Source organism: Pteropus medius, unplaced genomic scaffold (genome assembly GCF_902729225.1).
Source record: "Pteropus medius unplaced genomic scaffold, Ma_sr-lr_union100, whole genome shotgun sequence".
In the NCBI taxonomy this organism is placed as follows: Eukaryota; Metazoa; Chordata; class Mammalia; order Chiroptera; family Pteropodidae; genus Pteropus; species Pteropus medius.
The window spans coordinates 2444648-2468728 of NW_024350399.1; the positions used below are offsets into that span (position 1 = coordinate 2444648).

The 24081-nt window shown below is 37.2% G+C and overlaps 1 pseudogene; it reads left to right on the top strand.

The window, feature by feature from the left end:
• Positions 1-1810: 1810 nt before the first annotated feature.
• LOC120584328 (uncharacterized) lies at positions 1811-1929 on the top strand (annotated as a pseudogene).
• Positions 1930-24081: the final 22152 nt, after the last annotated feature.

Genomic DNA, 24081 nt, shown 5'->3' on the forward strand with positions numbered 1-24081 from the left:
CTTCTTATGTTAGTTATTTTTACTTCCTCATATCTCTTTCATTAATGTTTATCGTAGCAAACAAAAATAAAAACAAACAAATTAAAAGGTCTGTGAATTTGCTAGGAGAAGGAACAGCAAATAAGTAGGGTGGAATAGTGAGGCACATTAACTTTATAAGGTAGTTGAGTGAAAAGCCCAAAAGATTGAGTAGGTCTTTGAAAAAGAGAATGAAACAGGCTGAATCCATAGAGTCTGTAAGGGGAATGTGAGAGCTGTTAGGGCCTTAGGATCCTCAATTATAAAGGAAGAGTATTGGGAAAGATGGCTGCAAAGCAAGGTACTTTCAGGTCTACTATTATTAGTGAGTATTCACGAGCAGACTCCCATCATCACTGCTCCTGGGTCCTGGCCTGGAATTTGGCCAGAGTTCCTGTACTTTCAGGTCCTCCCAGTAAGAGAGCATAAGGGCCATAGCAAGTAGAATGGTCAGCAAGACCAGGTTGGGTGGTTCAGTCAAGTCACTTGATGTCTCTGAGGTGTTTGGGCTGGATGACCTCTAAAGTCCTTGCTAGTTCTAATGTTCAACTGAGTTTTCCCCAGAAGCATGGGCTCTCTGCTGAGGTTGTTCCCTAGAGCCATATGCATGGAGAAATGGAGAGAAAGAAGAGAATTCACACCATAATGTGGAGACAGAGCCTTCCTTCTGTCCTTCTCCACTATATTTATCTTCCTTGACTCTGAATCTACCCCCTGGAACTAGAGCTCTGCAGTCACGGGAATCTCTAATCTGTAACCCACACTGACTTTCCTGTTGGAGAATAATTCTGCTCCCTTTCCTGATAAAGTGTTGAATCTTGGCCCCATGATGCAGTTTTGAACATTCTTTGCATTAGTGATCATTCTCTCCACTCCTATGCAGGGTCTGTATTTAGACTGTCCCTGTCAAAGTCTTTGGTGAAGAGAGGCACGTTCATTCCATAAAATGGAGGAGAAGACTTTCTTTTTTGTGGCTCAGTTTTTACCACTCTGGGAGTGGCCACATAGATAACACACTGCCTGCTTCTAATCTCCCAGGTTTCCAATCATTTTCTCACAGAGTTGGAACTCTAGCAATGTAACACTAATTGATTTCTTTTTTTCTGAAAATTTCCCTTCAGCCCTGGAACCCTGACTCTTGACTCCAAGAGGGTGAATCTCGGAAATCATTCACATACCAGCTATGGTGTCCCAACTGCTGTGTATATAAACCCAGAAATGAGTAGGTCTTGAGACAGCAGCATCTGAGTCATACAGGCCATGAGACATCAGCCTCCAACTTCTTTGTGGATATACCCTTAATACCTGATTATACGTGGGACGGTGAGCAGACATGGCAAAACTACTGCCATATTTTCTGGTACTCATAGACCCTCAATGTCTTTGCCCAAGAAAGCAGAGGTTGTCCATTGCTGTGCCTGTGGTCTGGCCTTAGGAAACTGGGGTTGCTCAAAGCAAATCCAGGGACTCTTAGTATGGGAGAGGGCTTAGAGAGACAGGGGGGTATGTGGTTTCCTAATTTGTATAGAGAAGTGAGAGAAGAGATCTTTATGTTCCAAGTTGTCTAACTTATTTCATTATCTATTTTTGTTTCCCACCAACATGGCAGGAAATTTTTGTGTTCCCCATTGAGTCAGATAATTCCTTTTCCATAGTAGAAGTGTGGCTAAAGAAGCCACCAAGGCCTCGGTGTGCATCAGATTCTATACTAACCCTACCCATGAATTAGTGATTAGGGATATAACATTCTGGAGCAAAAAAATGAGATCCTCCTGTTTAAAGAAAAAGTTGAGTCTACAGCCATGCCACTCTGAGCAAGCATGATCCCCTCTGATCTTGGAAGCTAAGCAGGGTCGGGCCTGGTTAGTACTTGGACAGGAGACCACTTAGGAAGACCAAGTGCTGTAGATGTAAAAATAGGGAATTGTAAGTTGACAAGGTCCTTGCAGTCTGTGAGGTAAACCAAGGGTTGACTTGCCTAAAACAAATAAATAAATAAATAAATAAATAAATAAATAAATAAATAAATAAATAAATAAAATAAAAAGGGTGATATGTGTTGTCCTAGTGGGTTATCCTGATATGTATGTATGTATGTATGTGTATATACACACACACACACACACACACACACATATATATATTTAATATCAATATCTCATAAAGATGTTCTGGTCTAAAGCACCTCTGTGTGGGCTGGAAGTCTGCCCCTAGGATTGTAGAGCTCTGAGTAGATGGGACATAGGCAAGTATTGTCTTGAGGCAAGAGCAGGATTTGTTTGGTGGTAACTTTGATAAGAATCAGTCTAGTGGAATACATTGGAGATGTGAATATGTGGGACTTTGTGTGATCATCAGCTGAGATTCACAGTGTTTATCATAGTGGGACTTTTCATCCTAATGTCCTGGCCTGGATGGCACCAGCACATGAGGTACATGGAAAAGTGTTCCCCAAGCCGAGCCATGTCCCTGAGGTTCTTCTTGCTCCTTTTGGAGTGCAGGTCCTGAAGGCAAATCTCGGAGATTAAACCTCCCTCTCCCCATGTGTCAGGCTCTTCAGTATTTGTGTCCCCCACACTCTGCTGTTCAACATATCAGAACCTTGCCTCAGCTCTGTTGGGACTGATTTCCCTCCCTCTTCAATGCCCCTCCAGCTGAAGGAGTGTATAAGGGTTAGTGAACAGCTTATTGAAGCAGTAATCACTGGAGATTAGAATTGAGGAATTTCTTGAGCTTAAGGCACCTTAGAAACCACAGGGAATAGTGGTTTTCATACTTTTGTTTGAAAACTTGCTATCAAATAAGATACGGGAACACCTCACATTTATAAAAAACAAAACAAAACAGTAGAAGCAACGGGTCTGTTCCTCAAGCCATTTAAATTTTCATTATTTTGTGGAAAGTGTTAGCTGTTTGTGGAACCCCTAATCTTTCCCAAAGCCCGTATTTCCAAGTAGCACAATTTTAAAAGTGACACTTTAGACCGAAAACCTCATTATACAGATTTTGAAGACCTAGAGAGGAAAGGCACTATTACAAAAGTAATAGTCTATCTTGGAGTGGAAATGAAATGCAGGCCTTCTGATTTCTTACTATGGCAGCTGTATTTTGGTTATTCTTCCAGCCCCTACTTTTCATAATTGAACTCCTGCTCTGCATTCAAAGATGGCTTTTGGCAACTGTGTTCCTATTATGCGCTATTAAATCACTGACTACACTTGATTTGGACCAAAGGTGATTTCCTAACTTAATCTGGACTGGGTGGATTACTCCTTTATTTATACCTTTTAAAAAATTATTATTTTAATTACTTTCAAGTATATAGTAAATTGGTTAGACATCTATATAGTTCATAAAACGATCTCCCCAATTGCCCCCTCCCTCGTTGACCCTCCACCTAGCCAACATATTAATGCTAACTGCATTCCCTATGCCGTGCTCCCCATCCCTGTGACCATCCATCAGCTACTTATTTGTACTCCTTTAACCCTTCACCCCATTCTCCCAATTCTCAAACCCCTTCCCCTCTGTCCATCACTAAATTGTCCACTATATTTATGAGTCTGTTTTTGATTAGTTTGTTTTTTATTCCTTAGATTCCACATATGTGAAATCATATAGTGTCTGATTTAAATACCTTCTAGGCTTATCAAAGCAATATCTTTTTCTATCCATTGCCTTTTAGTCTGTGTGTGTCTTTTAATCTGAAATGAGTGTCTTATAGGCAACATGTAGGGGTCTTGTTTTCCTTTCCATTCATCCACTCTTTTACTTGGAGCACTTAATTCTTTTCTATTTGAGGTTCTTATTGATAGGAATGTAGTTGTTACTATTCTTTATTCTTGTTTTTGATACATGTTTTTTCTTCTTAAAGAAGTCCCTCCAATATTTCCTGTAACACTGGCTTGGTGGTGATAAATTTCTTTAGCTTATTTTTCTCTGGGAAGCTCTTTATCTGTCCTTCAACTCTAAATGATAGCTTTGCTGGATAAATTATTCTTAGTTGTAGATCCTGGATCTTCATCCTGTTGAATATTTTTTGTCAAGCCCTTCTGTCTTGCATAGTTTTTTTTTGAGAAATCAGCTGCCAGTCTTATGAATTTTCCCTTATAAGTAACTATTTGTTTTTCTCTTGCTGCTTCCAATATTCTTTCTTTGTATTTAACCTTTGGCATTTTCATTATGACATGTCTTGGTGTGGGCCTCTAAGGATCCCTGATTTTTGGAATTCTCTGAGCTTCCTAGGGTTTTATGTCCATTTCCTTCACCAGGTTAGGGAAGTTTTCCATCATTATATCTTCAAACAGCTGTTCAACATCTCGATTTTCTTCAGTTACACCGATCAGACAGATATTTGGACCCTTAATAGTGGCCCATATGCTTCTTAAATTATTTTTATAATCTTGGCATCTTATCTCTAGCCATTCTGATTGCATGTCCTTGGCTTTCCCATCCTCTAAATAGATCGTTTGATTCTTTTCTTTATTAACCTTGTTTATTCCTTTGTTTATTCCATTTAATATACTTCTCATCTCAGATAATGTGTTCTTAATTTCAGACTGATTCCCTTTTATAATTTCCATTTCCATTTTTATGTTTTTTTAAATCTCTTTGTTGATTTTATCTACACTTCCCAAAAGTTCATTGAGCATCTGTATAACCAGTGTTTTGAACTCTGCATCTGTTAGATTACTTGACTCCATTATTTCTGGATCCCTGTTCTGTTCCCTCATATGGTTTATGCTTCTTTGTCTTCCTATTTTGGCTGCCTTTCCATGTCTGTTTCTATGTACTAAGTAAAGCTCCTAAGTCTCCTAGTCTTATTAGTGTGGATTTGTGAAGTAGGTGACAAGTGGCACAGTCTTGAGAGGGGTTCAGCTGCAGGCCAAATTTAGCCCAAGCCTCTGCCCCTCTGGGGCCACCTGTTAAGATTCAGCAAGCAATCTACAGATGCTGTGCTTATAGTTACCTCAAAAGGCCACACCAGAAACTGAGGCCAGCTGCCTCCAGTGTGAGTCTAGGTGCTGCTCAGCAAAGATCACCTGGCTCTCTGGGGATGTACCTGGATGTGGCTTGGGTGGGGCCTCAAGTGGGGGAGGTGGAGTTTCAGGGAAACCTCTTGGTAGAGCGACTTCTGTTATCCAGTTTGATGACATCAGGGCTATGGCGGTGCTGTGTCCGGTGCACTGGCAAGGGAGAGGGCTCAACAAGGAACAATGGATACCACTGGCACTTATGTACAGAATAAGTCTTGCCTTGGCCCTCACTCTGACAACGTCTCCTTGTAAGTCCTTGGTGCCCCATGTGCGCAGCCAAATTGGCGCTGGTGCTCAAAGTGAGCGGGTCCGTCTCTGCGAAAATCCACTTGCGGACTCAGCTCCTTTAAGAAACATCTGCCACTGCTGCTACCTCTGTCTCACTCAGCCGCTCATGACCCAGCAGCCCCGCATCCTCACCCCATCCTATCTTCTGCTGTTGCAGGGTGATTTCTTGGATTTCTCCCTAGTTGTATGGCTTGTTTGTCTAGATCCCAGGTGATTTTTCCTTGCTGCTGCTCCTTGTTTCTGTCACAACTTTGATTTGGTCACCAGAGAGATGAACAGAGCTTCTATCATCTATGCCATTTATCGTTCCTCTTTATTTATACCTTTGAATTAAGACTGAGAAGTTCTCTTCCAGTTTGAGGAGAGATGAAAGATGGAGGGAGAGAGACTTGCTTGGATTCCTGGTTCCAGTTCCTGATGAAGCAAAAATTCTTTCATTAAATCTTTTCAGATTTATGCTGCCTGTTATTGGTAAACCTATTACTGAAGACCCCCACTTTTTCATAGTATTCTACCTTCAAGAGACGTAAATTACCAGGTTTCAGGTGAACAACTGTTTGTTGTTGATTTCTAGGAGTTCAATCTTCTCTCCTCCTATAATATATAGTTTCTAGATTGTCAGAATTTAACTTAAATATTTGCCTCAATCTTTAAAAAAAATATAAATTATATCATAAAAATTTTAATATCGCTGAATATTTCTCAATGTTGGCCTTTCTTCTATATTACAATAGATCATGAAAAAACTTCATATTCTTTAAAATTATACCCTAAAAAGTAATTGCAGTTATAGGGGAGAAATGCAGTTTAGGCATTCCATTCAAGACTTATGCAACACCATAGTTGACTTGATGTCAGTTGAGTAACTATTCTACTAAAACTGTTTCAAGAATAAATTAAGATAAAAATATACCAAGTGCTTGACGTTACCTTTAAAAAAACCCAGATAAATCTCACTTGATGGATAGGTGTATAAGTAAAAGTTGAATAATGGAGAGAAAGGCAAAATGCACTAAGATTAGAAAAGGTACTTCTAGGATGGAACATGTGGCCAGATGGGCTGAGAGGAAGAATATTTGTTCCTTGAGTTTGCTGTATTTCCCTTTGTTAGCTGTTACTTGGTGGTAAAAAATAGCAACTGAGTGATAAAAAATGATGACAACATTTGTATTACACTGATATCATTCCCTTGCCTATCAATCACATCTGAATTAGTTTATGTTACAGAAACAAGTGCTGTAGCTGCATAGAGTGTACTAATGACCAGTGGTGGTAGTGCTGGACTTTCTGCTTACAAAGGGCTTAGGAGTGGCAGTGTGGTTGGAAGCGGGTACTAGGGACCTTATATCAAGATTACATTTGAATAGCAAGTATATTTTAGTTCTTTTTTACTTAAATTTAGTCATCCCCTCAAAAGTTGGCTCTGGCTTTGTTAATTACATAAGAAATGAGGGGACAGAGAGGATGCTATTCAAAGATGACCTAGAGCATTCCAAAGCCCCCAAAATGGAACAGTCAAAAAGTGAAGTGATTTCTTTAGTAGTTTATTTGGCCCCAGCGGCTAAGCTTCCAAGGTATCTTCAGTTCAGAAATCTGCTTAGGGTGATTATAAAGTTGAAACAAATATGAAGACATAAAAAAGAACTTTCTCAAGTGTAATTCACCTGTGAACAATTCTTCAGGAGGAAGCATGGCAGTAGGCTGTGGGGCCAGAACCAAATGTTCTTGCCCAGAATGTACTTAGGAGGCTGTGTCACTTGGTAAGAGCCCAGAGGATGTCAAAAACATAAGGCTGAAAGTAATGGATGGGAATCAAGAGCATTTGATTATGCAGAAAGAAGAAGAAAGAGACATCACATAAGACACGGTGATGGGTATTGCCAACATTTGGATACCTAAACTGTTCAAGAGGGTAACAATGTCTCCATTGCTTCTCTTAGAGTGTACAGAGGTAGATTTCTCTCAGAGGGGGCAAATTCATGGACTTCAAATTAATCTCTTAAGAAATTTCTCCCAAATTAGTTTATAGGTTATGGACTCAGGACAATTGACATCAATTCGCTGGCATCTTGTGAAGCCCAGACCAAGCTTTTCTTAAACTATTGTCATTCTCTCAGATATTATAGAGTTGCTATAATCGACTTTGGTGACAAAGGATTGGGAAAAATAATTTTGTCTGGGATATCTGATTTAGTAACTGAGGTATTAGCTTGTTTTCTACATTTTGTAGGTGAGAGTCAGTGCTGTGATAATCTTGTGTGTCCCATTAAACACTCTGAACTTTTTAAAGAAAGGGCTTATTCAACTTTGCAGGTCTTGAAGAAACCACATTCTCTTAATGGAAGACATCCAGGCTGCAGTTGTTGAAGGAATGTGACTCTACACTGGCCATGCAGTGTTATTCTCTGGATGACATAAGCAGAATTAGCAATTGCGAGGGGGGTAGATTTGGAATCTAATTTCTTTGAATTTTTAACTCAAAAAGGTGAGACAATTTGACTCTGGGCTTTACTTACAAGGAAATTTAATTTTTTTTGACTTTAATCTCCCCCTGATTAAATTATCATTTAATAATAAAGAGATTTTGTATTTAGATTTGGGGCATCTATTTGTTGTTGGTATTTATTATGAAAATATCTTAATATTGCCATTTAATTTCTTTGCAGAGCTTTAGATGGAGCCATATTTGGACAATATGACTAGAAATCATTTGGATCGGGAAGAATAGGGATTTGAGTGTAGCATAGACTTATAGTTAATTTAATTAATCTATTTTTTTCTAGTACATTTCAAAGCTTCTTGAGCAAAATTTACACTGACCACCAGAAGTCATAGAAGAATTTATAATGGAGCACTTGGAGAGAGCCACATCTCTGCTTGGTCACAGGTATATTGATTGATCTCTTTGGTTTAAAAGAACAAAAAATAGAGGTATTTTTTGATGAAATATTTACTCCACCTGCCTCACGTTTCCTTCCAGATGATGGAAGCAGCATTAGAAAAATGTTTCTGGCCTCGATTCCCTTACAGTCTCCCCTCCAGGGGACAAGTCAGTTGTGTTCTGTAGCTGGCTAGTTCAGGCTCTGCACACCTCTTCCCAACACTGTATTCGATCACATCACATCAGTAGTTTAAAATCAGCCCTAGTGGGAGTTTTACAGTATGGAAACCAGCAAACACTACAAATCAGGTCTTTTTGTTCCAGAAACTGATTTAACAGCAGTACTTTTGTCATCTACTTTGGAGGGAATGACTTATTCTATTAATGGCTTTTGGATAAGAAACCGAGCATGTATACGTCAATTCCTTTCTCTCCTCTTCTCTCTGTGAATATGCATGTGTGTTTCTCTACTTGTCCTGAAGATAGCATATGTTTGGGTGGGCTCTCAGCTATGTGGTGACTTTGACTCCAAGTACTCTGTATCCATGAGGAGAAATCTATCTGATCCAGCACTACCGGGGACTGGGTGAGAAAAGTTGTCTATGTCTGGATATCAATATTAAACCATTTTCAGCAACCCAACCTCTTTCAATTTTAAAGTTAATGTTTTGACTACTGTCTGTCTGACTTAATTTCTCTCAATTGGTTCAAAACTTAGATGAAAAAGAGAGCAGTACAATTTATAAGCTTCCTTACACCTCAACACTTATATTTTCTCTTGAGTTGTTTAGAAGTTATGTGTATATATACTCTTCTAATGATTACTTTTAACTTAAATTATATATTTTTTATTTCGAGAAATGATCCTACATTTGATGGAAATTTACATTAGATTTTTTAAAACTAAAACTATAATAATTTAAAGAAAGCTTTAGCTTCTGACTCAGATGCAAACATAGTAATAGAATTATGTCGTTTCTTTCTTACCTATTTTTTAATGAGTAGAACTTTTTAAAACAAACTTTTTATTTTGCAATAATTTTATATTTATAGATAAGTTGCATAAATAATGCTGAGAGTTCCTATATGCCCTTCACCCAATTTCTTTCAATTTTAACATCTTGTATTATTTTGGTACATTTGTCAAAACTGAAAAATCAGCATTGGTACATTACTATTAACTGAACTCAAGTCTTCATTCATATTTTTCTACTTTTTACACTAAAGTATTTTTTTCTCTTCAAGGATTCAATCCAATGTACCACATTACATTTAGTCATCATGTCTCCTAGTCTCCTGTGGCCTATAATAATTTGTCTTTCTTTTGTTTCATGAACTTAACAGTTTTGAGAAGTACTGGTCATATATTTTGTAGAAAGTCCTTCGATTTGAATTTGTCTGATGTTTCTGTCCTTATTAGACTGGAGTTTTAGGTTTTTAAGATGAATTATTCATTAAAAACCCTTTATAAACATAATGGATATGTAGATATTATTGCATGTTATATAATATTGTTTTCAATTTTAAAAGCTGAGTAAGAGATAACATTTAAGTAACTTTTACAACTTGCCTTTTTTATTCCACATTGTTTTAAGATCCATTATTTTTGAAATACGGGCATTTTTTTTTTCCTTATAATGTGACACATGCATTCCTGAAAATCCTCATGTTTTGCATAATTGTGCACTAAAAACAGCAGGGCCTGTGGAATAATTATACCCCTAAATTATTGGACCAATAGATCATTAGGGACAGACCACTTAAAACCTATGCACTAACACATCAGAGCATTAACGTTACCAATAACAATCCCAATGAAATTATGAGCACAGAAGGCTTTTCAGACACTTTCACCTGCCTCACAATTAGTTATGCTATTTCAGCCCAAAGCACATAAGACCTCCTTTGAGACATATGTCTTTGAGGGATAGACCCTCCAAAGAGGCATTGGTTTCATCAAAATTTAAAATCTGATCCCTAGTGTAGCTTTAATTATCATATTGGTCCCATAAAATCAATGTTAAGGTTGTCTGGTCATATCTGGTTCTACGTGTATCATTCTCAAATATGACATTACAGTCAAAAGCTTGGCAATATAACAAACATTTTCAATTGCATCTTGTTGCAAGGAGAACAGGTCCTTATTGAACTTATGTAAATAACTATATTGCCATGCAAATAAGAATATTCATTAAGGTTGGGAAGATGGTGGACTAGGTAAAAGCAGGGTTCATCTCCTCCCAGGTCCACATTGAATTTACAACCAAATTATAAAATAATCAATGTGGAGAATCATCTGAAGTCGAGCTGATCTTAACATCTAAATCTGATAATATAAAGGAGCCACATCAAAGCTGGTAGGAGGGGCAAAATAGTGAATCTGGCTGGACCTACACCCGTGAGTGGTGGAGGATCACTGGAAGGGAGAACGAGGCTGCAGAGGCTCTCCTGAAGGAGAAGTGGGTCCTGGTCTCATCTGGGAGCTCTCTAGCCCAGGGTCCCATTCCAGAGAAGAGGAAATTCCAGTAACTCTGACTGTAGAAACCAGAGGAGATTCTGGTCATCTGGGTGAGACAGAAGGAGACTGAACCCCTAGATGTCCCTTTTAATGACCCTCACACAAGCTTTCTGACCTGAGGACACCCATCTGGGACACTGGCAGTGGGTCAGAGGCTTGTGGGGATTCATTCTGAGAAAGTGAACATTACCTGGTGCCAGAACGAGGTCTGGAAAGGCAACCATCATTGTGCATTAGTCTGGCCCTTCTTCAGGGTAATCTACAAACCAAGCCAGTTTGATTGTACAGACCCCTTCCTCAGAGCCATTAGGAAGTGCTGGTCAGAAGGGATCAGCCCAACCTGCCTAACCTGTAGATTTCCTGGGGCACTTGTTGCTGTATGGCTGCCAAACCCTGCTCCATTCAGGGCCAAGCATTCACAGCCTTTGACCAGTGCTGTGAGCCACCTTGCCAATCCCAGCAGGTGACCAGCACTGTGAGCCGCATTTCAGAGGTAGGGTCAGGCAGATCACTGCTGCCAACATGAACTTGGGCAGATGTTGGGGACTTGTGGGCTAGTCTCAGATAGCAGCTGGTCTTGCTATGATCTGGGACTTCTGCGAGAACTCACATCAGTTACCAAAGTTGCAGCAAGACGGAGGCTGTATTGATCTGACTGCCACTGTCTCTCTGACACTCTGCCCCAACTTACCCACAAACTGCTCCAGGTGGCCCCTTGTCAGTGAACTGCCACAGCTCAGCCCCTCCCCTCCTCTGAACTCCCAATCCACACAGGCAACAAGCTTCGGCTAGCACAGGGCAGGCACTGCATGGAAATCAGTAGCAGGCAGACCTTTGCTGCCTGCAGAAGTTGCAATATTGTGTCTGTGTGACTGCCCCTGATGGCAGCTGGTCTCACTGTGATCTGTGTCTACAGAGGGAATGCCCAGGCACAGAAGTTGCAGCAAAACTGAGGCTGTACTGACCGAATTGACCTTGTCTCCCTGAGATCCTGCTTCACCCAAGCCACAAAGTGCGTGCAGCCCATTGACAAGCAGCCTCTTCTGCCCTACTTGGCTCTGGAGTTGTGCAGTTAGTGTAGGCAATAGACCTTGGCTAGTGCAGTGAGCACATTTTGAGGAAAACAGTTGTGGACAGACCACTGCTACCCGTATGAGCCGCAATATCTCATAAGGGGAGTGCAAGGGTCTGTATTGGCCTGACAGCCCTTGACTCCATGAGCTCCTGACCAAGCCAGTACACAAAGTGCCTGCTGCACATTGATAGGCAGCTGCCTCTGTCCTGGGGTAGCACATTTAGGCCCAGGGTAAGCAGCAGTTGACCTTGCTACAAGTAGAAATTTGTACTGGGAGCCACAAAGATAGCGTTGGCACATAAAATGACACTGCAGTGGCAGGGGGAAATTTACTCAATAGACCCAAGAGACTCCCAGAGTCCCTGCACCACCCAACTCACATATCACCCAGAGGCTCATCCAGTTTCAGAGACTTACAGGCAACTGATAGACAGTGTCAGGCCTTGAGGAGCACTGGCCCCTCTGCTAAACTGCCATAGGTCAGGGACGAGGGATAACCGAGAGCTTCCTACAGCATTTTCTCTTCCACTTACCTATAGATCCAGTAAACACACCAACCATCAGCAGATCACTTTGCAGATCTCACCAGGTAGCCCTGAGCAATCAAAAGCAGCAGCTGACCTTGGCCTATGGGGGAGTCCCTCCCAAGGGGCCACAAAACCAACGCATCTGGAGAATGGCACCAGACTACAATGGAACAACTCCTGACTAGTCCCATTAGTGATACATAAAAAGGGAGATTGCAACAAGTACACAAGTCTGCTTGGGCAAATACCACTCAGTGGGGTCAGCATCACATAACAACTCTTATCCTGTGGATGCAGCCAATTCTCACCATTAGCCTGAATGTTAATCTCACCCACTGATCTACTAACAACAATAAAGGCTTGGTGACAACAGAAGATCACACACAACCCACACAAAGGACACATCCAGAGCTCCCAGCATAAGAGATCAGGGAGTGTGCCACTGCGCCACACAGGACACTTTCCATATTAGGCCACTGGCCTAGGCTGAGAGATGAAATAAATATTCCTGACACATAGACATGGATACAGGGAGGCTAATAAAATGAGAAAATAAAGAAACATGCCACAAATGAAACAACAGGAGAATATAAGCTAAATGAAATGGAAGCAAGCAACCTACTGGAGACAGAATTCAAAATAACGTTTATAAGGATGCTCAACTAACTTATGGGGAGAATGGATGAGCACAATGAGAACCTCGACAGAGATAATAAGCATTAAAAAGGACATAGAAACCATAAAAAAGAACCAGACAGAAACGAGGAATACAATAACTGAAATGAAGAATACGCTAGAAGTATTTAACAGTAGGTTGGATGAAGCAGAAGATTGAATCAGCGAATTGGAAGACAAGGTAGCAGCATACACCCAATCAGAACATTAAAAAGCAAAAAGAATTTAGAAAATGAGGATAGTTTAAGAAACCTCTGGGACACGAAGCGAAAAAATATCTGGATCATATGAGTACCTGAAGAGGAAGAGAGAGCCAAGGATTGAGAATCTATTTGAAGAAATAATGACAGAAAACTTCCCTAACCTGGCAAAGGAATTCGACATACAAGTTCAGAAAGCACAAAGAGTCCCAAACAAAAGGAATTCAAACAGACCTACACCAAGACCCATCAAAATAAAAATGCCAAAAGTCAAAGACAAACAGAGAATCTTAAAAAGCAGTAAGAGAAAGGCAGATAGTTACTTACAAAGGTACCCCCATAAGACTGTCTGCTGACTTTTCAATGGAAACTTTACCAGCCAGAAGGGAATGGCAGAAATATTCAAAGTTATGAAAAACAAGAATCTACAACCTACAACCACGGATACTCTGCCCAGCAAAGCTTTTGATTAAAATGAAAGGTGAGATAAAGAGCTTCCCAGGCAGGAAAAAGCTTAAGGGATTCATCACCAACAAGCTACATTACAAGAAATGTTAAAGGGTCTTCCATAAAAAAGAAAATAGAAATAACAACTATAAATAATAAAATGGCAGTAATGTACCTATCAGTAATCACTTTAAATGTAAATGGATTAAATGCTCCAATCAAAAGAAATAGGGTAACCAAATGGATAAGAAATCAAGATCCATGCATATGCTATATATAAGAGACCCACTTCAGATCAAATGACACTCACAGACTGAAAAGTAAAGGGAGGGAAAAAGATATTTCACACAAACAGAAATGAAAAAGAAAAAGCCAGGGTAGGATTAGTTATATCAGATAAAATGGACTTTAAAACAAAAGCTATAATAAGAGACAAAAAAGGGCATTACATAATGATAAAGGGATTGATAAATCAAGAAGACATAACTCAATTAATCTGATACACCACATCAACAAATCAAAAGATAAAAAGCATATGATCATATCAATAGATATGGAAAAAGCATTCGACAAAATCTACCATCGATTTATGATAAAAACTCTCAGCAAAGTGGGAATAGAGGGAACATACCTCAACATAATAAAGGCCACGTATGACAAACCTACAGCTAACATCATACTCAATGGGGGAAAGGCTAAAAACATTTTCTTTAAGATCAGAAACAAGACAAGGATACCCACTTTCACCTCTCCTCTTCAACATTGTACTGGAAGTCTTAGCCACAGACATAAGACAAGAAAGAGAAATAAAAGGCATTTGAATTGGAAAGGAAGAAGTAAAACTCTTGTTATTTGTCGATGACATGATACTATATGTAGAGAACCCTAAAGATTCCACCAAAAAACTGTTAGAACCAATCAATGAATTCAGTAAAGTAGCAAGTTACAAAATAAATATTCAGAAGTCAGTGGCATTTTTATACACCAATGGTGAACTCTCAGAAAGAGAAATTAAGAACAATCCCATTCACAATTGCATCGAAAACTATAAAATACCTGGGAATCGAATTAACCAAGAAGGTAGAAGACCTGTTTTCAAAAAATTATGTCATTGAAGAAGATACAAATAAATGGAAGCATATACTGTGTTCATGAGTAGGAAGAATTAACATCGTTAAAATGGCCATACTACCCAAAGCAATCTATAGATTCAATGCAATCTCTATCAAAATACCAATGGCATTTTTCAGAGAGCTAGAACAAATAATCTTAAAATTTATATGGAGCCATAAAAAATCCTGAATAGCCATGGCAATCTTGAGAAAGAAGAACAAAGTTGGAGGTATCACACTACCTGATATCACACTATACTACAAGGCTACAGTAATCAAAACAGCATGGTACTGGCATAAAAACTGATACATTGATCAATGGAACAGAATAGAGAGCCCAGAAATAAATCCACACCTATATGCTCACTTAATATATGACAAAGGTGGTAAGAATATACAATGGGGTAAAGAGAGTCTCTTCAGTAAATGGTTTTGGAAAAATTGGACAGATACATGCAAAAAAAAGAAGCTGGACCACCTTCTTACACCATATACAAGAATAGACTCAAAATGGATTAAAGTCATAAATGTAAGACCTGAAACCATAAAACTTCTGGAAGAAAACATAGGCAGTAAACTAACTGAATTACTAACAGGAATTTCTTTTCAGATATATCTCCTTGGCAAGGGAAATAAAAGAAAAAATAAACAATGGGACTATATCAAAATAAAAAGTTTTCATACAGCAAAGGAAACCATCGACAAAACAAAAAGACAACTGACTGTTTGGGAGAAGATATTCACTAATCATACATCTGATGAGGGGTTAATATCCAAAATATATAAAAAACTTATACAACTCAACAACAAAAAAACAAACAATCCAATTAAAAAATGGGCAGAAGACCTGAACAGATACTTCTCCAAAGAGGAAATACAGATGGTTAAAAGACATATGAAAAGATGCTCAAGCTTGCTAACCATCAGAGAAATGCAAATTAAAACCAGAATGAGATATCACCTCACACCTGTCAGAATGGCTATCATCAATAAATCAAAAAAACAAGTGTTGGCGAGGATGCAGAGAAAAGGGAACCTTCATATATTGTTGGTGGGATTGCAAATCGGTACAGCCTCTATGGAAAACAGTCTGGGTGTTTCTCAAAAAATTAAAAATGGATATACCTTTTGACCCAGCAAGTGCACTTCTGGGTATTTATCCAAAGAAATAATTTTCGAAAACAATAATTCGTAAAGATCTAGGCACTCTAATATTTATGGCAGTACAATTTACAATAGCCAAGATATGGAAGCAACCTAAGTGCCCATCAACAGATGATTGGATAGAGAAATTATGGTTTATATATACAATGGAATATTACTCAGCCATTAAAAAAAAATGAAATTCTACCATTTACAATGACATGGATGGACCTAGAGGTTATTATGCTGAGTGAAATAAGTCAGACAGAGAAAGATAAATACCATGTGATTTCATTTATATGTGTAACCTAAGGAACAAAAAGAACAAACTGATCAAAAACAGACTCACAAATATAGTGGACAATTTGGTGACAGACAGAGGGGAGGTTTGGGGGGCTTGGAGAATGGAGTAAAGGGTTAAAAAAGTACTAATTAGTAGTTGATAGTTGGTCAGGGGGATGGGTAGCACAGCAGAAGGAATGCAGTTAGCATTAATATGATGGCTAAGTGGAGGGCCAGAGAGGGCGGGTGCAATTGGGAGTATTGTTTTATGAACTATATAGATGTCTAACCAATGTTATGTATACTTGAAGCTAATTTAAATAAATAAATTTTAAAAAATAAAGATATTTTGTATTAATTTTTTTTGTATGGGTAATACATGCACATATTACAAAATTCAAACTATCCAAAAAGATATACAGAAACTTTAAGTCTCTCACATCCCTATCTTTATGCATCTAGTTTCTTGTATATTCTTCCGTAAATATTCTATGCAAATATATTTTTATTTCTTTTAAATTTCAGATTTTTTATTGTTACCTAAAGTCCAGCCAACAGCTGAATTTATTTTAAATTTACAATGTTATTTTAAACAGCTACATGTGTAGATGTGCCATAATTTATTTAAATAGTCAAATATTACTGGACATGTAGTTTTTTTTTTTACAACTTTTTAGTTATAAAAATGATAAATATCTTTGAGAACAAATCTCTGTATATTATCATTTTCTTATAATAAATTCTCAGAAGTGGAAATTCTGTGTCAAAAAGAATGCTTGTGAGGCTATTGATAATATGCCTTCCCATATCAAAATGCAAAGCATATATTTCTTCCCTTCCCACACTGACCATCATTGATATTTTCAATATTAATACATATATTTGTTTTAATGCACATTTCATTAACATACATTTGTTTATATTTTCATAGCACTTGTATTTCATTGTTACACACTACCTTTGACCTTTTAAAATTGGAGTGTTTATATCTGATATTGGATTGGAAGTTAAATACATCAATCCTTTGAAAAATTTTTATCTTAAAAATTTATTGGGGTGATACTGGTTAATAAAATTATATAGGTTTTAAGTATACAGTTCAATAATACATCATATGTATACTGCATTGTGTGTTTACTACCCAAAGTTAAATTTCCTTCTGTCACCAATTCTGATCCCCTTTACCCTAACTCCCTCCATCCCCCCATCCCTGACTCTACTTTGGTAACCACTAAACTATTTTTTGTGTCCATTAGTCTCTGTTTGTTTGTCACTTTCAGTTTTATATACCACATATAAATGAAATCATATGGTTCTCAACTTTTCCTACCTGACATATTTCGCTTGGCATGATTGTCTCTAGATCCACCGATGTTGTTGTAGATGGCAGTATTTCATTTATTCTTATGACTGAGATATATTACATTGTATATATGTACTACATCTTCTTTATTCGAACATCTATCAAAGGGTGCTTCAGTTGTTTCCATGTCTTGGCCACCATGAACAATGTTGCTATGAACATTGGGGTACATATATCTTTACAGATAAATGTTTTTAATTTTGGGAGGGTAGATTACCAGAAGAAGGATTGCTGGGTCAAATGGTAATTCTATTCTTAAGTGTTTTGAGGACACTCCATACTGTTTTCCATAGCAGCTGTACCAATTTCAATCCCATCAGCAGTGTATGAGGGTTCCTTTTTCCTCACAACCTCTCCGACACTTGTTATTACTTATCCTGTTGGTGATAGCCATTCTCACAGGTATTAGGTGATATCTCATTGTGGTTTTGATTTGAATTTCTCTAATAGCTAGTGAAGTTGAGCATTTTTTCATATGTCTGTTAGCCATTCGTATGTCTTCTTAGGAGAAGTGTATGTTCAGGTCCTCTGCCCATTTTAAAATTAAATTGTTTTCTTTTCTGTAGTTAAGTTGTATACTTTGGATATTAGCCCGTTATCAAAGGAGTTGTTTGCAAGTATCTTCTCCCATTGAGTTGGTTGCCTCTTTGTTTTGTTGATGATTTCTTTTGCTGTGCAGAAGCTTTAAGTTTTATATAATCCAATTCATTTATTTTTGCTTTTACTTCTCTTGCCTTTGAGGTCAAATTTCTCAAATCCCCTCTAAAACCAAAGTCCATGAGTTTAGTATCTATGTTGTTTTCTATACAATTCATGGCTTCAGGTCTTATATTCATGTCTTTGATCTATTTTGAGGTAATTTGGTGTATGGTGACAGAGAGTAGTCTAATTTTATTCTTTTTCATGTGACTTTCCAATTTTCCCAGTACCACTTATTGAAGACGCTTTCATTTCTTTGTTGTATGTTTTTGGCTCCTTTGTAGAAAATTATTTGCCCACATGTATGTGGATTTATTCCTGGGCACTTCATTCTGCTCCATTAGTCTGTGAGTCTGTTTTTCTTCCAATACCATGCTGCTTTGATTATTGTCACTTTGTAGTATAATTTGAAGTCAGGCAAAGTGATACCTCTGGCCTTGTTCTTTTTTTCTTAAGCTTGCTTTGACTATTCAAGGTCTTTTGTGATTCCATACAAATCTGATGATTTTTTTTTTAAATGCTGTTGGGATTTTAATGGGAATTGCATCAAACCTGCATATTGCTTTGGGAAATAAGGCCATTTTAACTATGTTGATTCTGCCAGTTCATGAACACAGAATATATTTCCATTTCTTTGTGTCTTCAATTTCTTTTAATAATGTCTTATAGTTTTTAGTTCATAGCTCCTTCACATGCATTGCTAAGTTTATTACTAGGTATTTTATTCTTTTTGCTGTAATTATAAAAGGAATTGTTTTTTCCATTTCTTTTTCTGAAAATTTGCTTTTAGTATATAGCAATGTTTTGGATTTTTGTACTTTGATTTTGTATCCTGAAACTTTACTGTATTTGTTTATTGTTTCTAGTAGTTTTTTAGTGGAATTCATAGCATTTTCTATATAGAGAATCATGTCATCTGCAAAAAGTGACAATCTGACTCCTTTACTCCTATTTTGGATGCCTTTTATTTCTTTCTTTTACCTGATTGCTCTAGCTAGGACTTCCAACATGATATTGAATAAGAGTGGTGATAGCAGACAGCCTTGTCTTGTTTCTGATCTTAGAGAGAAGACTTTGAATTTTTCACCATTAAGTTTATTAGCTGAGTGTTTGTCATATATGGTCTTTATTATGTTGAAGTACTTTCCTTCTATACCCATTTTATTAAGTATTTTAATCAAAAATGGATGCCATATCTTATCAAATCCTTTTTTATGCATCTATTGATATAATCACATGATTCCTACCCTTTGCATTATGTTGTGTATCACATTAATCAATTTGCATACATTGAACCATCCTGTGGCCCTAGAATGAACCCCACTTGATTGTGATGTATAATCTTTTTAATGTATTATTGTATTCAATTTGATTTTATTTTGTTTAGGGTTTTTGCATCTGTATTCATTAGAGATATTGGTCTATAGCTTTCTATTTTTGTGTTATCTTTACCAGGTTTTGAATCTGGGCAATATTTGCCTCATAAAATGAGTTAGGAAGCATTAACTAGTCTTCAATTTTTTGGAGAAGTTTGACAAGAACAGATATTAAACTGTCTTTGAAAGTTTGGTAGAAGTCATTAGTGAAGCCATCTGGTTCTGGACTTTTACTTTTGGGGAGGTTGTTGATGATTGTTTTAATTTCTTTACTGTTGATCAGTCTATTTAGATTTTCCAGTTTTTGTGATTCATTCCTGGAAGGTTGTATATTTCTAAGAACTAGTCCATTTCTTCTAGATTATTCAATTTGGTGTCAAATAATCTTTCGTAGTATTCTCGTATGATCCTTTGTTTTTCTGTGGTATCTGTCATAACGTCTCCTCTTTCATTTCTGATTTTGTTTGTGTCCCTTCTCTTTTTTCCTTAATAAGTCTAGCCAATGGGTTTACCAATTTTACTGAACTTTTCAAAGATTCAGCTCTTCATTGCATCAATTTTTTTTCTATTGTGTTTTTGTTCTCAATTTTATATTATTCTGCTCTAATTTTTATTATTTCCTTCTGTCTGCTGACTTTGGGCTTCATTCATTCTTTTTTTTTTTTTCTAGTTTTTAAGATGCAATACTAGGTTGTTTGGGCTCATTCTTGTTTCTTGAAATAGGCCTGTAATGATATGAACTTTTCTCTTATTACTGCTTTTTCTGTATCCCAAAAGTTTTGATATGTTGTATTTTCATTCTTGTTTGTTTCCATATATCTCTTGATCTCTCCTCTTATTTCTTCTTTGAACCAGTCATTCCTTAGTAGCATGTTGTTTAATCTCCACATATTTGTGGTTTTTCCAGCTTTCTTTTTTCAGTTGATCTCCAGTTTCAAAGCATTATGGTCAGAGAATATACTTGGTATGATTTCAATCTTCTTAAATTTATTGAGGCTAGTTTTATGTCCCATCAAATGACCTATGCTTGAGAATTTTCCATGTGCACTAGAGAAGAATGTATATCTGGTGTTTTGGGATGAAATGTTCTGTAAATGTCAATTATGTCCATTTGGTCTAACATGTAATTTAAGACTGATATTTTCTTATTGATTTTCTGTTTAGACGATCTATCCATAGCTTTTAGTGGAGCATTTAGGTACCTTGATATAATTGTATTTTTGTTAGTTTCTCCCTCTAGTTCTGTTAGTAGTTGCTTTATATATTTTGGTAGTCCCTGAATGGGAGCATATATATTGATGAGTGTTATATCTTCTTGATGTATTGTCCACTTTATCATTATGAAGTATCTATGTTTGTCTCCATTATCTTTTTTATCTTGAAATCTGTTTTGTCAGATATAAGTATGGCTATACCCGCTTTTCTCTGAATGCTATTTGCTTGGAGCATTGTTTTTCACCCTTTTGCATTGAGTCTTTCTTTATCCTTGCAGCTGAGATGTGTCTCTTGTAGGCAACATATGGTTGGGTTTTGTTATTTGATACAATGCTTACTCTGTGCCTTTTTATTGGTGAGTTCAGTGCATTTACATTTAAGATGATTATTGAAATATGAGGATTTTCTATAGCCATTGTATCTTTTGTCTTCTAGTAGCTAGGTGTCTCCATTGTTTATTTGCCCTTGTGTTTGTTATTTTAGTTTGGTAATGCTTTTTTCCCCCCTTTCTCCTTCTGCTTTTATGTTATTTGTCTCAGTTCTGGATTTTTTTTTGTGTGTAGTTACCATTAAGTTTATGTAAAATTAAGTTTCATATATACGGTGGTCCTTTTTCTTCTGCATGTGTTGTATCTCAAGCCCCCTTTGTAAATTTAGACCTTTACTCCCTCTCTTTTTCTGTTTTTGTCATCTCAAATTATTTTTATTTATGCTATGAATTCATTTCTGAGTTGCATTAGCTATTGTCTTCCTTTTATCTTTTAAAAATATTTTTATCTCCTTTTACCATTGTGTAATATTTAAGCTTATAGGTCTTGTTCTTAGTAAGTGTTGTAATTTCCTGTTTCTGTCTGTCTGTTAGTTATCTTACTCATAGTTTTATATTTGTTGTCTTTTTGTTTCAAGTAGAATGACCCTCTTTGGCATTTTCTGTAATGCAGGCCTTGTGGTGGAAAATTCCCTCTGCTTCAGTATGTCTGAAAATGTCTTTATTTCTCCTTCATATGTAAAGGAGAACTTTGCTGGATATATTATTTTTGGCTTGTAATTTCTCTCTTTCAATAGTTTAAATATATGATTCTACTTCTAGCTTGTGGAGTTTTTGTTGAAAAATCTGATAATAATATAATGGGTTTTCCTTTATGGATTTCCATCTGCTTTTCCCTGCCTATCTTGAGAATCCTTTCTTTGTCATTAATTTTTGACAATTTTAATATAATGTGTCTTGGAGAATGCCTTTTTGAATTGAGTAGTTAGGTGTTCTGTGTGCTTCTTGGATTGTAGCATTCAGTTCTTTCCATAGGTTTGGAAAATTCTTGTTGACTGTTTGAATAGGCTCTCTGTTCCCTTCTCCTTTTCTTCTTTTGGTATAACTATTATTCTTATATTGCTCTTTCTGATGGTATCAGATAGTTCTTGCAGAGTTCTTTCCTTTTTTTTCACTCTCAAGTTTTTTTCTTCTATCTGCCTCATTTCCAGATTTCTGTCTTCGATGTCACTAATTCTTTCTTCCATCTAGTCAATTGTATTTCATAAGCTTGCTATTCCACAGCTCACCTCTTTTATTGACTTCTTCAGATCTAGAATTTCTATTTCATTCTTTTTTAAAGTTTTAATCTCTTTGGTAAAATATTCCTTTTGTTCATTGATATTGTTTCAGAGTTCATTAAACTATCAGAATTTTATTGCATCTCATTGAGTTTTTTCAGAACTGCGATTTTGAATTTTCTGTCATATAAATTGCATAGTTCTGTATCTTTAAGTCTATTTTCCAAGATTTAAAATTTTCTTTCTGAGCTGCCTTGTCATCTTGGTTGTTCATGGTATTTGGTAGATTATTTCTCTGCCCAGGCATTTATGGGAATGTACTCTGCTTTTTTTCTTTTTTTAAATATTATTATTAAGAATTATCTCTCTTAAGCAGGTTGATAAGAAGATTTTTAAACATGTTTTCCAGTGATGGGACGCAAACCTTCTGCACGTGGCAGATAATGCCCTTTATTCCCTGGGGATATGTGTCACCTTGGTCCCAGAACTCCATCCCCATGAGAAATGTGATGGGTGACTGGATCTGAGCCACAGAATAGCCTGTGAAGTCCCAGTGCTGCCCCAGCAGCCAGATGCAGTGTTGCGCTGCCTCTTCCCAAATCAGCCTGGATTGAGAAAGGCCTCTGGTGTGCCTGTGGCTGTTTTCCTTTTAGTAATTCTGATCACCAAGCTTCAGCTGCCTGGCTTCTATATCTCCAACCCTGTTACTGGGACCAGCTGCAGTGTGTGTTTCCTCCATTTCCTAGTACTTACTGCTGCAGTTTCTTCTAGGGCCCACTGCTAGCTCTGAGAATATGTGGGGCAGCAATCTATGAGACGATAGGGGGAAGCGGCCAGGCTCCATGACTCAGCTTTCTGCCTGGCAATGGTGGTTGCTAAAACATAGTTGTCGCCCCTCTGTATTCTGTCTCTGCCCTGGTCACTAGGTTCCAGCACTGTAGTATATGCTGATCACTCAGGCAGGAATGCTCAGAGAGTGCATACAGCTACCCGATTCTTCCCTTCTCCTTGAGTACTTCAAGGAGCTCTGGGATGCATCTGCAGCACCAGTCTCCACTCCTCTCCCTTTCCCCTTCCCTTGCTCACCTGATTCTCCCACCTTCAGATGCTCTGATGCACAGATCTCCCAGACATGTTTGTGTTTTAGGCTGAGTGTTTTGTGTTAGATTGTATATGTTCAGTTTGTTGCACTTTCAAGGGGAGATTGTAGTGATCCCTCACATCACTACACTTCTGAATCATCCCTCTAAGTTTTAATAGATTAGATTTACCTGATCACATTTAATGTGATTATTGATATTGGGTTTGTTATTTAGAATTCTGTGTAATTTCTCTTTCCCCTCCTAACTTTTATTGTATTGACAAGATTTTATTTATTTTAGTATTTGCCTATCAATAATTTAGAAGTTAAGCATTCTATTCCTCAATTATTCTTATATTTTAACATACATGCTTAAATATATATATATATTTCATAATGCTTAGAATTACTCAAACACATTAGCTAGTTTTTCATTCCCTAAACACTCCAACAACTTCTATTCTATTGATATTTGGATTTCAAGGACTAGATTACTATTTAATAAATGTCTTACAATTAAAACACTTAGCTGAAAAATAAATTGTAGATGATTCAATATCCAGCGTGATAGAGTTGGGAGGTTAAGAAATCCTCTCT